The sequence below is a fragment of the Terrapene carolina genome, unplaced genomic scaffold (genome assembly GCF_002925995.2).
Source record: "Terrapene carolina triunguis isolate 2854851 unplaced genomic scaffold, T_m_triunguis-2.0 Scaffold66, whole genome shotgun sequence".
NCBI classification, from domain to species: Eukaryota; Metazoa; Chordata; order Testudines; family Emydidae; genus Terrapene; species Terrapene triunguis.
The window spans coordinates 58700057-58715469 of record NW_020664417.1 but is presented as its reverse complement, the minus strand read 5'-3'; positions in this window follow the sequence as shown (position 1 = coordinate 58715469).

The window sequence follows — 15413 nt, the reverse complement described above, 5'->3', positions numbered from 1 at the left end:
CTTGCTTTTCATCTGAAAGCCTACATACTGGAAATATTAACTTCAGTAGTTTAATTGCAAGAATGTAGGGGGAATTCAAAGATAAGGCTGTTTGCCAATAGGATTCCAAAGAGATGTTTCCCTGACCCCAGCACAATTAAAATTGTTTCAATTTATTTTTGAGCAGGGATTAATAACGGTCCAGCTCCCACAATGCTTTGCGGAACAGGATGGCAAGCAATGAGAAAATACAAAGTTGTCCTTGGAGAAAAAGATTTCCCCTTTAAATATTCCTCAGGTTAGACTTTCCCTTCGGACTCCTAGTTAAGAGAGAGAATTAAAAAACAAAAACCAGACAAAAGAGACATTGTGCTCCTGAGACAGCTCTTTCCACCATCTCCCGACAGTGTCTATGTGTAGCTGACCTCCTTTGAAGGCTGTTTAGACATGCTAGCTCCTAAATGAAACCCAAAAGGTCACACCTGAAAATACAGGTTTCCTTTGTCCTGAAGCTTCTATGACTGTCAAGTATTTCTTCTATGCTGCAGCCTTCTTTCTTTCTAGGACTAGTCTCTTGAATTGTGGCGACCTGCTATAGTTTTTGGCCTCCTGCTGACAGGGCCAACTCCAGGCACCAGCGGAGGAAGCACATGCCTGGGGTGGCATTCTGTCCATTCTTGGGGCGGCACAGTCTGGGCGGCTTTTTTTTTTTTTTGCTTCGGCAGTTCGGGCAGCAGTCCGAGTGGCTTTTTTTTTTTATTTTTATTGTTTTTGCTTGGTGCGGCAAAAATGGTAGAGCCGGCCCTGCTTGCTGATATTATGAAGGAAACCAGGGCAAAGTCAAGTATTATCTGTCCCTAGCGGTGACATTCTTTCCTCTTACAAGATTCCTGTTCCATTATTAAAGTGGGTAAAGAAAATAATGTTTTTTATGTCTCCTCCGAAGAAGTCAGTACCGGCTGTAGGGACTTCAATCACTTTTTCCCAGTCTTTACAGTGCAGAGTTTTTTCAGTTAATTCAAGATGAGCAAGAGGTATTACTAAATCTCACCCCATTATGACTGGCTCCTTTTATTCCCCATCTATCAGAAGTTCTCAGATTAGCTGTAGTTCCAAACATCCCCCGCCTGTATCCTCCCCTGTGTTTTATCAGTTTCCATTGACACTGCACTGAAAGGAATACAATTAAAAAGAAAAAAAACCCACTTTCTATTAAAAATGTTTCACATTTTTGTTAGTGTAAAGGTTCTGAGAAACCACCTCTTGATATGAAGAATTTTGTCAACTCTTGGCAAACTGACCCTTTCAGGGGAAAAATTGACAAGAAGCAACTAACAATTTCTGTCCCATAAATTTCTTTAAGCTCAACCAATCTGGTTTCAGATCTGGATATTCTACAGAAACTGTTTTGAGTTGAAGTGTTCAATGATCTTATGATGGATAAAGATCAATGTCTATGTTATTCATCAGCTGTCTTCAATACCATTGAGTATGAGTTTTTTGTAGATGAAGTCCCTCTTTTAAATGTATTCTTTCAAAGATATCCCTCAAGGTGCTGTGGGGCTCAGTCACTCATCTGCCATGAGGACCTTCTCTTATAAAATGCCTCTGGGCTCTGTCTTAACATTCCTCCTGTTCAAAGACTGCATGAGGGCTAGTGAAGAGACATGGATCACAGTGTCTTCTGTATGATGATAAACTACAGTTCTCTCTCTTCTTGTCTGACACAGCTGGTTCAGTGGAATGACTTATTCAGTGTCTGACTAGGGTCAAGGATTGGATTATACTGAAGCCAGCCAAGATTAAGGTAATGTTAATGAGTTCCAACCATATTACAGAGGCTACATCGGTACTCCATTTGAAAGGGAGTGCCTCCTGTTTTGTACATATTATTAAAAATGTGGGGCTCATGTTAGGGTCTCATTTGCTTCTGGATTGCTCAGGTAGCAACTTGGGCCAAGAGTGCTTGTTTCCATCTGTCCATTCTGAAAAGCGGATGCTTTAGGATGGAGGCCTTGCTACAGTTATCCATGCCTTTGTCACCTCCAGGCTAGACTACTGTAATGAACTCTACATCATGGAACTTTGGGACCAGCAAGAAACTTAAGTTGGTGCAGAATGTGTCTGCTTGACTTGTAAACAGTGCTTCATGCAGACAGCACATCACATCAGTGTACCATAGTCTCTACTGGCTTTTGCTTAGTTTCGGATTGGAATTTAAAATGTTGGTTTTGACGTACACTTATAAATACTAAATGGTTTAGGTCGGACCTGGTTAACATAGGCACGGTTTTTCCCTCTGAGTGATACCACCAAAGCTGTAATGACCTATCGGTTCGTGGTTTAAAAGGGAGCAGATGATGTTGGGGCATATCCCAGGAGGGCTCCTTGATTCTGAAACGCTGTCCCCCCTTGGTTTAATAGAGCCTAGACTTACTGGGTTTTGAGGTGTACTGCAAGACTCATGTACTTCCTCAGGATTTTGCTGAGAGGATGGGTTGAAGAACATGGAGTGACTCAGTATAGAGAGTCGCATCTGGGAGGTGAAGAATGTTATTTTCAATATTTACAGAGGTGTCTCTAGCTATTTGATACTTTAAAGCAATTTAAATAAATAAACAAAATGTATTATGAAGACTATCTATGTTGATGATCTACCTCATGCCATATACTGTTTTAAAATACACAGTCTAGCAGTCTAATGTTTTAATGTTTTAAAAATAATAATTCTTTTAATGCAGGAAGAAAATAAGATGCTCCTGACATGGTCTACATTGCAGATGATACTTACCATTTATGAATAAAGTCCATAAATAAATTATTTAAATTGGGCTGAATGCATGAATAATTCAAGGTAGGTTAGTGTAAATTATGCATTTTTACAATAGATACTTTTAAAATCTCAGGAGCCATCTTACAGTTCTTTGCAGGCACATCATCATCCAAATTGGCAGCTCAGTTGAAAAAAAAAAAAAAAGAGCTTTAACTCAATAACAGTGCTGCTGATTTCAAAACAATAATTCTTTAATAGATTTTAAAAGTTACCAATAGAACATACATTGAATTTCATACACAGTAGAGGAGGCAATTGTGCTCTATAGCAGGACACACCCTAACTTTTGCATTAAAAAGTATCACATTCCAGTAGGATGAAGAATGGGGCAACAGGCTACAGTTCTTCTGAAACAGAAAAAAATGCAAGAGCAAGCATCTGCCAATGTTGTGCCATGAGGAGCTGACTGTTCGAAGTTGCAAGGATAAAAGAAAACCAATACTGGAAATGGAAAATGAGGAGAGCAACCAATGCAGAATACTCAAAATAAGCTACAGCTTGCAAATATAAGATAAAGTGTTTTGTTTTTTTTAAAGCAAACTAATCTATGTCAGCTAGAGGAGTTAAAGGGAGTAAGAAGGGTATTTGTTTCTTTCCAAATATCGGGGGTGGGGGGGGGGGGAGGAGATTTGAAGGGGATGGAATTAATGATGACTCTTAATCCTGTTTAGGATAGATCTAAAGCCTGCTAAACTCAATGGAAGTCTTTGGATTAGGCCTTTAAATCAAAGTATAGAATGCTAAAAATTAGTATGGAAAGAAGATGCTGCTTAAAAGAAAGGCAGAAAGTGAATTTAATCTTCACAACACCTTTAAAAAGTGAGTATTATTGACTTTAATTGTAGTTGTGGGTTCTCAAGTCCATTGTGGGTCCTTTGAATCAGAGGAAAAACAGAAAATCTTCCAAGAGACCACACAGAAAACTAGGTCTGGAATTTAGGAGTGCCTGCTTCCAAGTTCTGAACTTGATCTATTAGGCCACACTGTCAAAATATGAGTATTCCAAGCTCATGTTGAAAGGGAATTAGTATTTACCATGTTAAAATGTTCAGCTTCATACAGTAGAAATGGGGAGATAAAACAGAAGGAAAAACTTGTTCCTGGTAGAAACTCTAGACATTCTTTGCTATGTCTAACTTGAGTTACAAATTCACTTGTAGCAATTAAACTGTAAGAATAGCTGTTTTTAGAACTACTAGAATGCACGTTTTTGCCACAAATTTAACCTATGCCACATCATGGTGAATGTGAGAAAAATGAACTTCACACTAAAATGCAGTGAAGAGCAAATACTATGAAGAGCATCAAATAAACTTTATATAAATAAAGTTTAGTGATGTAGCAACTACATACCCTTATCTGAATCAACTTTTTGGGAGACCTGTCTCATAAGCAGATGGGGACCATTTACAACACTTAGAGGGAGTTGGTACTGGAACAAGCTATAACCTGACTAAAACAATAAGAAACAAGCTGTCCAATATGTACCTCTTCAATATAAAGGCTGTCTGCATATGGCAATCGCACACCTTACTACAGTTGTGGCAAGTAAGAGAAAATTAGAATAAATACGCACACCCAAATAGAGCTGGGTGGGAAGGCTATACATTTTCACCAAAAAATTCAAATTAAATAGAAACATTTTTATTTTGTTGAAAATTCACAGAATTTTTCAGTTTCTTCAATGAAACAACCATCTTTTTTTTTGTTTTTCTCCCTCTTTCTCTCCCTTTCCTCCCCCTTTTTCCATTAGAAAAGGGAACAAAAGAAAGTAAGGGAGGGAATAAGGGTAAGAAAGAGAACACCAATTACTTTTCTGTTTTTCTCTGAAAAAACAAACAAACAAAACAGGAAAACTTTGACCAAAGCAAAAAATTTTATTGTAGTCCAAAAGCCATTTTTCATGAAAAAAAAAAAGTTGACAGATTCTACATAGAAACAGAAGATTAGGACTGAGGACAACTAGTAAGAACGTTCATGAAAATACAAGAAATTGATCACAGGGCACACATCTACCTAATTTGAATAGATGAACCCAGCTTAATAATAAACTTGACTTTTATACATTGTAGTGCCATCCATCTGAGAATCTTAAAGTCGTTTACAAATACAGTGAATTTAGCCTGACGCCAAAACTTTGGGGCAAGTATGGTTATCTCTAATGCCCTTTGGTACTTAGAAGTTAAATGACTTGGCCAAAGTCACACACAGTCTATGACAGAGCAGAGGATAAAACACAGAGCTCATGACTCCTTCTGCTGGGCATGACCCACAGGATTTTGTTTCAACTCACTGTTCCTGAGGAAGGAGATAAACACCTTATCAATACAGCATCTGAGGAACCAGTAAGACTAGCTTATAAGAAAAGCAAGAAAAGCAAAAAATACAAATATACAAATAAACTGTCAACCAAAAGGGGGGAAAAAGACATACTGAATCATTTTTGAAAATTGTCTAAGAGATGGGCCCAAAATAAGAACCATGTGTCTTCATATTTCTGAACAATCGAAGTCTGAAAACAAATGGGACTTGGTTACAAAATAACTTTTGATTTTGGCTTTGATTTAGCAGAGCAAAACCTAAACCTTTCCCATTATTTTTCTCTTTCAGTCTTAAAGAATGTTAGTTTGAACTCTTGCTAAATGCTAGGGGTTAGGATTAAATAGGAACAGGATCTGCACCACCTGTAGTATTGGTTTTGCAAAACTGAAACATCCTAAAGTCTTGCCCAGTCTTATAAATTACACTACCCTTTTTAACAGTTAAGATCTAAAATGCTACAACTTACAACAGCATTGCCATACTGTTCCAGGCCCTTACTACAGAATACTATAGTATGTTTTTAAAAGGTTACCTCTTGAATTAACTTATTCTCAGGAGTATTGTAGGTATATCATGTCACTATCTGGAAACCTGAATTCCTAACCATCATCCCATCATAATGGATGGAAGACAATTGATTATTATTAAGTTAATAAGGATACATTGTACTGTGAGATATTATCGCTGGAGGAAGTCTGATAGTCCAAACGTTTATTTTCAAATATGTTTGCTTAGACAGTTACAAAACTGTTGCTGTCTGAATTTTCTATTTGCTGAAAAAAAACAAACAAAACAAAACAAAAAGCAATTTTTCAGACAATGGAATATAAATTCAGGTAAATTAATATCCTTCTGGGAGAAAACAGATAATGACTTGTGGTTTGTATTTTAAGAGAATTAGGTCATTTGAATTAGCTACAGACTGTTTGTTTCTACAAACAGAGGGACCTAAAACTATTTCTCTTCTAATTATTTTGTCTGCTTGTCTCGTTTTCTTTTCATATTCAGTTTGCAATGAAATGTTACTGTGGAAGAATAAAAAGAAACAGTTTTCTATAGATTTCTGTGGCTATGAAGCTTGGATGGAATAGAAAAAAAATGAAACTTTTATTATAGCAGATGCTGGCTATGTGATATATAGGGTTTCAGAACCTTTTTATAATAAACCCGGTTTTCAGAAATTCATAACTTTTTGAAACAGCAATCTTTTGGGCTATAATTTTCCATTCCTTGTCTCTGACACAGATTTGTTGTTTTTTGTTGTTAAGCAAAACCAACTCAAATTTTCTGATTTAAAGCAAAAGTGAAAAGAATAAAATGTTTCAGTTGTAAATTAAAAAAAAAGTAAAATATTGTTTACGCGTCGAAGGTCCAGGATTAGTCTCCACTCACCAGATTATTTTTGGATCAGAAAAAAATAGGAGTAAAATCCTTTTCCTCTGTACTGGCATGGGACCAGTTCAATGACTCCCAGCAGCAGAACATTATTTATTTTTTCTCATAGAATGAGTTCGTGAGAAGGGCCCCTGAAGAGGGATGGGGAGTATGGGTGGAGGGACTGGATAGATAGGAAAGGGATCTTGGCTCCTTCCCTGTTTATCTCTAGAACCCACTTGTCTGAGGTAATTAGCTGCCATGATGGAAAGAAGTGGGCTAAGCGGTCACTCAACTGGTGGGATGTCAGAGATGGTTGATGTGACTGGAACAGGGGGAGGCTTCTCAGATCCTTGACCGCACCTTCAGAACTGTTGTTTGGTTGAAGGTGCCTGAGAGGTAGCCCCTTGAGGAGTCATATGTCAGTGTTTGGTAGGGGGCTTGTGTTGACGGCACTGAATATCATAGTGCCGCTGGGGAGAGTATTGTGATGGTCGGAATTATGGGGGAAGTTGGTATTTTCCTGGGTGTCTCTTTTGGCGCTGGTGTGTAAATGCCGAGAGAGCGGAGAGTTGCTTGGGAATTCTTAAGGGAGTGTAGGGATTCGTCTGTACACTCCATGAATAATTTGGGGCCCTCAAAGGGTAGATCTTCAACAGTGGTTTGTACTTCCTGAGGATAGCTGGAGAGGTGCAGCCATGACACCCATCTCATGACTACGGCAGTCACAATGAAACAGCCAGAAGATATCTGCAGTGTCCAAAGAGGCTTGCAAAGCTGTATGGGCCAAGAGGTGTCATTTGGATATGAATGCCTGGAGTTGTTCTTTTTTTGTCATCACGGAGGTCTTGGCAGAATTCCTGTATTTTAGAATAGTTGAGGTAATTGTACTTAGTCACAAGATCATGGACAGGGAGGGCTATTTTGGAGGACGAGGCTGTGTACAGGATGTTGAGCAGTTTATGTTGTTCATCTGTCACTTCCTGCAAAAGGATCTTGAGAGAATCTGCAATCCTGTGAAACAAGTCCTGGAAGTGTTTTGAAGTCATCGGCTGCATGATAGCCTCATCAGGGGAAGAAGAGAAGTGGAGTGATGGTGGAACTTCATCTTTCTGTTCTTCCTCCTCATCTTCTGTGGGGAGAGGCTTGGTCTCTGGTGATTGAGAGACTGATGGAGGTGGTGAGCATGTCGGCCTCTGGCTTTGTTCTATGGGAGGCTTCCCAAATTTTGCTCTGTACATGGCCCAAGGATCCCAGTATGGCCAATGTGGAGAAAGTGGCACATGGGGCTGTATCCATGGTAGTCCATACCAGGGTCCTGGTCTGATCATAGATTGTGGATAGTGAGGACGTGTAGAGGATGCCCTTTGTGTCTGTCCTGAGTATGAGGTTGGGACAGAGTACTCTTCCGCCTCTTTGTCATTGTGGAAGGGTAGTGCCATCCTCAGAGGGGAAAGGGAAGAATAATATGATTCCAGGGAGGAGGTCAGAAGTGGAGGGAGGTTGTGTCTGAGTAGTGGTAACTCAGGAATATTGGATACAAGCCACTCTTTAGAGTATCTAAACTCTTGGGGAGGAGGGAGGAGCATCATCGGAACCGGTGCATGTATCAGTGCAGTCTCTTGAGCAGTGTGGAAGACTTGCTTGGTGCAGAGGACTTTCTCAGTGCCAAAATGAATATCGGCATCAGTAGAACTATTGGTGTCAATGTTTTTTTCGGTGCCATAGTGCCCAGAGTTAGTTTGGTAGGGGCACCGGGCACCAGTCTAGAAGATCTCATGTCTTGGTCTCCAGTGTTGAGACAGAGCCAATGATTGTAGTTCTGCCCAGTTAGGGTCTTTAGACCTTTGCTTAGCTCCAGTACCGGAGGTACTCAAACAGTCCCTGGAGATAGACCCCCCTCTCTGAGGATGTTGAGGCAACAGACCTTGCAGGGGATGGCATCCTGGTGAGCGGTGCCTCAGAGGATGAGGAAAGAGCCCATTTCTTCCCATCAGCATGGGAAAGAGAAGATTTTCTTTTTGAGGGATGCGGTGAATGAGGTTGTCGACCTACCCTAGAGGAGTGTGACAGCCACTCAGGGGAAGTACTTGGGCCAGGGACCAATGCTGGACACAGTGATTTCTCCATGAGGAGAAGTCGTAAATGAATGTCCTGTTTTTTTCTGGCCCTGGCACCTAGGTTGTGGCAATGAGTACACTTTTGCAGGACATGCCCCTCCCCCAGGTAGTGAATGCACTGCGGGTGACCGTCCATTACTGGGAAGGCATCCCAGCAGGAAACACATCTCAAATCCAGGAGAGATGGGCATAAGGGGAGGGGGAAAAGCTTCCTGGGAGGGAAGGGCGGGAAGCAGGCAAAAATGAAAACCTAACCTACAAACTAGTGGGGAGGAAAGGAGATGAAAAGGTGATTTTTTTTTTAAGGGAGCGGTTGAGAAAGTTTTAGTGTAGTTAGTAGTTACTTCATTCTAACAGGTAAGGCACTATCTAACAGGTCAAAAATGAGAAGCAGGCTCTGCTGCGGATTCTGTCCCAGACCAAAGGTGGTAGAGAAGGAAGTGGGAGATAGATGGACTGCACACTGTCCCGCTAATGATGCAAGATGGGGGAGGTGCGCATGGGCGGTCTGATGGGCACTGCTGATGAATATCTCCAATCCCAGGAGCAGGGGGTGCTACCAAACCTACAGTGGAGCACCCATAGGGACATCTCTTACAGAACTCAAGAATATAAAAAAATAGAAGTTACTTTTCATTTCTGTTAGATTAGAAAAAGATAGAGATCGGGTCACAGTATAGGATTTTTCCCTGTTATAGGTTTCAGTGCTTTTCTCAGCCTAAGTATTTTCATATAACTTATGCATATGTTGAGGGTGAGGGCAAGAGTTATTATTTCATAGGCAGAACTTTATAGGTCAGATGCTCCACTGAAACCCTAAAACTGAGTACAAGATATCTAGAAGAAATAAAAGTTGATTTATTAAATAAAAGCAACCTTATTGCTATGTGTGAGGTGGTGAATCCTTGCAACTCTGGACAAGTGTGCCGCAGCCTCTGGGCTCACATAGCCTAGCAGGGCTGTCAGTTAGTTCCTGGTGCCCAGGAGTCTGAAAACCCTTTCTTCACTCCCAAGTCCATCAGGGGTTTAGCAGGGGAACCCAGGATCATTCACTGTACTGGGTTCCAGGTCAGGGCCATCGAGCTAGATAAGCAGGATCAGGGTTCTTTGACTCAGAGTACCCCGAGCTCCTTCCTACCTTCCCCTGGATCTCTGCAGGCTCTTCAGCCTATCGGTCAGTTCGTCCCCTTCTGGGCTTTTGTCTCTGGGCAGCTCTTTAGAAGCTTGCTGGCAGGATCTCCTTTCTCCAGCCTGCCCACTCCTCTGGTAGCGGCCCCACGCTTCTGCTTCCCAGCCCTTTTATCCTCCCAGCTGCTGTGAGACTGCCAAGCAGCAGTAGCCAGCAGTGCCTGTATTAACCCTTAGTTTTCTGGGCTAGCATGAGCTATATATACACTATACTATACTACACCACTACCTCAATATAACACGACCCGATATAACACAAATTCGGATATAACGTGGTAAAGCAGTGCTGGGGGGGGGGCAGGGCTGTGCACTCCAGTGGATCAAAGCAAGTTCAATATAACGCGGTTTCACCTATAACACGGTAAGATTTTTTGGGTCCCAAGGACAGCGTTATATCGAGGTAGAGGTGTATATACAATAATCATTAAGAATGTTTCTCTATTTTAAAATATATACTTATAAACTATGCTGAAACATAATTTTATAGGAGACCTGATCCCCTCTGAATGCAAGGAAGTATTTATGTTAGAAGCATGGGCATACTAAGTGCAACATTTTCAACTAGTCTTCTCCGGAGACTCTATTTGTGTGCACCCAAAATTATATATGTACATACATGGCCCACAGTTTCAGAACCTGTGTGCACACTTTAAAGATTCTGACAAATATGCCTGGGCCAAAGTGTTAGTATCTGTGTTCCCAAAATGCACAAGGATCCATTTGTTGGATATATGTTGTGTTACTTTTAATTCACATGATCTTGTAACAGGATGATCTTGTGGTTAAAGAGTGAGAGTCAAGAGATGTGCAGTGGAGTTGAAACAATTTTTATAGTGCAGGTGCTGAAAGCCATTGAACAAAACTGTAAACCTTGTATATGATGGAAAACACCTCAAGGCAGGGGGGTGTTGCTGTACCCCCAGCACCCTTAGTTCCAGCTGGATATCTGGATTCAACAAGCTCATTGTTAGACTTTGTGCAAGTCACCTCAGTTTCCCCATAGATAAAACTGGAATACTACTTATCTCTCAGACATATTTAGAGCATAAATTAATTAGTGCTAGTGAAGTATTCAGATATTATGATGAAAAATGCCAAAGAAATACTACCAAATGCTTAACATATCTGCAGCTGTCTAGGACTTCTTAGTGGCTGTTATGCTGCTTATCATGGTTATTTGGCATGTCTAGACAATATCTGAGATCTAATTCTGATCCTCCTAGTCCAGAAATGTAAGTACCTGGCATTGAATTGGTTCTCCATTAGTTATTAGTGCTATACTACCTTTATCCTCCAACCACTAGAAGGCATCAGTGTGAGCACACACACACACACACACCAGTTCATTGCAATATTTAAATGATGCTATAAGGTCAAGATATGTAAATTAGAAGTGCCAAAAAAATAGGGTATTTAGGTCAGTTTAGTCATAATTCTGGTCTTAAATACATTTGTGTCACTCCTAATAGCATCTATAGGAGTTGTATGTGCATCTCAAAGAGCACAATTGGGACAAAAGTATTAATAAAAAAAGGTCTACAAATTACATAGTTTGGAACATTACAGATTTTTCAGGATGGAGCTGGTATATTGTGCACACAAGAAGGCAGGCAATAACTCCTTTACTTCAGCTGAAGAAAGTAACATGCATAAAAAGTAGAAATATTTTTGAAGCATAAATTGCTGTAATTGAGAAGAAAGCATGTATAATTTGCACCGTCGTGAGAAAGTGAAGAGGGGAGAAAAGATGCTGTAACAATTGCGAGCATTTCATATAATTTGATAAAAGCTTTCCACTTTTCCTAGTACAACTTGGAAAACCATAAACTTACTAAAAACCTGTTCATTAATTGTGTGTACCATGAAATACTTCAAGGATTACAACTGTTTGGAAAGCCTAATTTGATCATCCTTATAATACACAATCAAAAGGAGACCCTGCAAGGAAAATGAAATCATTATGCCCATTATATTCGGTTGTACAGAGCCTGTTGTAATGCTGCATGGAAATGCTGACTGATTTGTGATGACTCACTGTGGCAGTAGTAGCTCATTAACCCTAGGATGAAATAGAAGGCCCATGGTCATGGTTGAGGGAACTAGCACCTTGGACAGAGATACTGAAGGGAAAGGTTAGATATTTCCTATCTTGAGGGAGAAAGCTTGTACTGAGCTTCATGTTATGTTATTGTCATTCAACTGCAAGTAAAGGAAGAAAAAAAGAGTCAGGGCACTGCTCCAGAATATATCTGTTCTGTGTGAGAGCACAGTAAGGACTTAACGTGTTTAAACATAGAAAAGTTGGTTGATTTGGTTACTGGAAGCTCTGGGTATTCAAAGACATAGGATTGGACTCTGAGACCATCACAGCAATGTTCACGCTACTGGCCATTTGGCATCTTTTGCTAAAAGAAGAAATACTCAAATACAGCTGGATGAACATTTGATTTCACTATTCTGCTTAATTAAAATTTTAATTTTATTATTCAGAATTATGTGAATTCAATAATTTACCTTTAAAATGGGAAAACTAAACATCAATGTATGTCTGAAAGCATTGTTCTTTTTGTGGAAAACAGTGTTTCAAAACCCCAGCATCATTTCAGATTGTGTTGTTGGTTTCTTGGTTGATTTTTTTCATAATGTAATTTTCCTTTCCCTTGACCCTTACACTTTCTAGGCTTGAGTGCTTTCTCCCAGAAACAAATTTTGTTTAATCTAGGCATAAAGATTCTTAATTTATATTGGAAGACCTTTTAATTACATAATGTGCTATGATTGTGGAACACTGATTTGTTTCTGGCAAAAAGAAAATAATTAAAAAAATAAAATTCATTTCACACAAAATATTCTAAATAAAATGACTCACTTAAAAGTGCACCTTGCAATTAGATCTGAATGGTCCTGTTCTCTGGTGATTTCTTCTCTAGTTCACAGCACTGCAAGAGCTGACAGTCTGGCTTGGTACATTGTTTAAATGTAGGTTCTCTTTGCTATTGGGTGGACCTCCATTATTATAATTATTTATTTGTTTCCAGTAGCACGCACATGCCACTGTACAAATATAAAGGAAGTCAACCAGAAATTTGGTTCAGATGAAATCACCCCAAATATGCAGCCATTCCCAAACCAGTTTCTTTACAAAGAAATCTACTTTCTAATATGTTTAATCATAACCTGTTCTTCCTGAGGGAACACATTAGCTTTAAATACATCCTGGAACTGGGAATAAGGGAGGCAGTAGAATACTGAGGTCCTTTGAGGTTAACAAGAAAAAAAGTGGACTCCCAATTGAATATCTTTTAGTAGAAATAGTACTTGTACTAACCCTCAAATTCTAGAATTTGTATAAACTCAGAGTGAAGTTACTGGCAAAACAGACTGATTTCAATGGGGCCAGGATCTCACCCTCCGTCACTGGTGGTGGTAGTAACGATGGGGCCAAGAGGAGGCAGAAGGAGAGAGCCAGAGAGAAGCAGCAGCCATCTGGCCAACAAAGCTGAAAGAGTGTGATGAGTGAGGGGAGATGGGAAGGAAAAGGCAAAGAGGCCATCTTTGAAGGAAACTGCTCCAGAGTCAGCTCTTAAAATCAAATTATTTAGAGCAGACCTGGATCACAGCAAACTCTTTAATTTCAGAGATTTCACTGCACCACTGTAGTACTGTATCAAAAGAAAGGGGGTTATGCTGTGGTTTGGCTCCTTAGGGATGCTGTGTGATATTGAGGCAGCTGAGAATGACTTTATCACAGGTAGATGCTGGTGGTAGGGCATTTTAAATGAGGAATTTCAGCTCTGGAACTCAATTCCCTACTTCTAGTCATAATGTCTTAAAATGCCTTGTTGTTGAGAAAGAGGATGTCTATTTTACAGGATTTCATTGTTACTCAGTGGGACTCAGCTTTCAGAATAGGAAATATCTGCAGGAGAAGAGGAATGTTGAGGCTCCAAGATTGCAGACTGGCAGAACAAGAGTCATTCTGAGGGTATGCTGCAAGGCTGATCCTCTCAAGCACTATGCCTTGATTTTGTTGTATTTAAGGTGGTGGGAATGATTAGCCTTCATAGGTTGTGTGAGTGATAAGTTACTGATTATATATAGTGGATATTTTAACAAATGTCCGTGAATATCCACTGGAGTCAAATAATAGAATGTATTCTGGAGGCATTCATGACCCTTTTGTGTTCATTTCACACAAAATATTCTAGCAAATGATGTAACTGGCAAGGTTGATTTGGGAAAACAGGAGAAAGCTTTAGCTAATGTTAGTGGGAAGGAACTGAATTGTAAATACAAATATTCACACTGGCAATCTAACTATACACTCATCAAACCACAAAGCAGCAGCAATGCCATGTGACCTACTTACCGAATGCATCCAAAGATACTGAGCAACTCAGCTTGACTTTAGAATTCTGAATATTGACTACCCCAATGAGCTACCTGCTAACAGTCATTTTTAAAAAAAATCAACACTTGAGGAAATTGAAAGCTGCTAAATTACAATTTACAAAGCTAAATTTGTTTAAAAAATGGATTCTCCATGAATTATTTCCTCAAGTCTATTAGAAAGATCTCACACTATTTTTATATCTGTTTTTACATTGTGCATATGTGAATACTATAAGAGAGGTAAATGTTACCATTTTGTTAAAAAAAGTACTCCTTGCATAGTAACTGCCACTTGGTGCAGATTCACCAGGGTGTCATATTAACCTGAAAAATAACTTTTGGGGACTTTGACATTTAATGAAATTCTAAGGGGAAATAATGGGCAAAGCAATACCTCAGTCACAATATCATAATAAATAGTGTATTAAGGTCCTGATTCAGGAAAGTATGCCTACTCAGGATAACACTTAGGTGCATGCTTAAGTGTTTTCCTGTACTTGGGCCTTAGTACCATAGACCATGTGTAATTAAGGGCATCTTTCTATATGTGAGAGAAATAAAAGTTAATAAATTCGCCTTCTGCATGTCTGCATTTTTGTGCGTGCCTATGACTTTCATAAGGCCATCAGATAGGGAAAATCTAAAATCACCATAAATAGAAAATTAATAATTTATTCAAAAGCTCTTGCTGTTTATGTTTGGGACTAGCTTTTATTGAACAGAATATGACTGTGCTATTCTCAGAGAAACATTCTGCTACTGTATGATGTGTCCAGAGATAAGACTCTGTAGAGAATGTGCATTTATCTACATCTCCATTAGTAAATGTACATGATAGTGAAGCTCTCTATGCAAGATAAGGCTTCCTTTTTTCAAAGAAAAGGGCTGCTATTTTCAACTGTAGCTAACCATGCTATTTTGTATCTGACTTGACCACCTTGATCCATTTGCTGTAAATGCTTTTAAATGCTATTAAATTGCATTGTTCTTACTGACTTAGGTCAAAATGCTGCTGGCACCCTCTGCAGCATGGAAGGCTGCCAAACAGTAGAAAATGTACCACTGTTGACTGTTATGTTTCATGGCATATAAACAGAGAAGTTACATAAAAAACAAATTCCCTTGCTGGAAAGTTGCAATGTAACACTACTTTTTTCCCCTTAGAATTCAGACTAACATACATAAACCCCAAAACAGAGAGCGGT